We start from the raw sequence: 1664 nt of genomic DNA on the forward strand, positions 1-1664 counted from the left end.
TTGTTTGGTACAGATTGTTTAAAATTTATTTTTTTTCTTAAATTCTAAAATAATTTTGAATCCATAATATTTTCTACTTTTTAACTACATATTTTTCAAAAAAAAAAAAAATCAATTTCCCACTATCTACATTAAACAGGCCCTAATGAAAAAATTCTATTTGACTTAGTGTTATATAAATAGACTATTAAAGCAAAAATTGAAATTATTAATGATTGGACAAAATCAAGAAATCAACTACATGGAAAATATAGGACATCAAAGTTTTGGCAAATAGATAGAAATGAGGATAGTATGCTGGTCTCCTTTTAAGAACAATTACTATAGGTTTTGATGTAACTCTGGATTCTTGAAAGGTCAATACCATTTCCCAACTCAATACCAAGTGAATGATAGGTCTTAATTCGATATCAAAAAACCAAGGACTCACATTTTTACAATTTATTGGCGAAAGTTGAGATCTAAGTGCTAAGCGTCACTGAAATTAAAATCTTCGACATGGTTGTCGCATAGTCAGGATGTAAGTCGACTAACTTGAATGCAAGTGTTACAAAATTATAAAGCTGAAAAAAATTGAAGTTTGGATACCATATTTTCTATAACGATTTAAAAAATATAAAGCTGAAAAATTGACAAGAAAAAGGCAAAATATACAAGTTAATGAAAATTTAACTCAATCATATCCGAAATCAAAATGTTTTTCACATTAACTTAAAAAACAAGAAGCAAAAGTATCAAAATTAGGGACAAAAAAACACGTAGAATTCTGACTTTAAAGCGTGTAAATGCATCATCAGACTTGGAAAAGGAAATTTTTTGAAATCCAGAAGATGATCATCAAGGGAAGAAGGCATTAGACCACATTGTATTGTGATTATTCTCACAAAATGGCAGCATCATTTCATCCCCATGCCCAAAAGAATTTATTTGCTGACCATTCAAATCTGGCATCATCAAATTCTGCAGCCCTTTGCCTGTTAAACACTGGTACATAATCTGAGTAATTTCCTTTTCTCTATTCTCCTTGTGCTGCTTCTTAAGCTGCTCACTAGCTTTGGCGATTCTCTGCCTGGTGAAACTCTCTTGATTCACCATTTTCTTGCTTTGTTCCATCTCCGGCATCCTCTTGAACTGCGCCAACATGCGATGGACACCACGATTGTCCGGCCAAACCTCTGGCTGAGACTCGTAAGGGTACTGAGTTCACTCACCTTCTTCATCAAACCCTTCCTTCTTTTCTTGAATGTTGCTTTTCTTGCTGAATCATTAGTGATGAAAGCGAGTTTCACTTTCTTCCTTGTCATATTTTGATCTGTGGTTTCTTCTTCCAGGCATCCATTGCTATATATAGTGTTGAATAAGATACTGAAATTCATTTTCATGATATTTGAATTTAATTTGTTTAATTGTAAGAAACACCAAATTTTTGGTAATAATTCATTGATTGTCAGTATCAACTGAATTATTGCCCTTGATGCACTCTATTCAATTTTTGGATTCCATGGAAAAGATTAATAATTAAGTTTATGAAGTGATTATAAGCATATTAGTGATATACTTACACCATAGGAAACTATATTCAATTTTTGTAATATTTAGGTCTCTAACTTTTTATTCAAATGAGTTAGGTTCCCTCAACTCTTCATGTGACAATATATATCCAA

At 31.7% G+C, this 1664-nt stretch overlaps 1 pseudogene; it reads right to left on the minus strand.

Moving 5' to 3' along the window:
* Nucleotides 1-837: 837 nt before the first annotated feature.
* Nucleotides 838-1304, minus strand: LOC111411507 (annotated as a pseudogene).
* Between the last annotated feature and the right edge of the window lie 360 nt (nucleotides 1305-1664).

The sequence above is a fragment of the Olea europaea genome, chromosome 15 (assembly GCF_002742605.1).
Source record: "Olea europaea var. sylvestris chromosome 15, O_europaea_v1, whole genome shotgun sequence".
Taxonomy (NCBI): Eukaryota; Viridiplantae; Streptophyta; class Magnoliopsida; order Lamiales; family Oleaceae; genus Olea; species Olea europaea.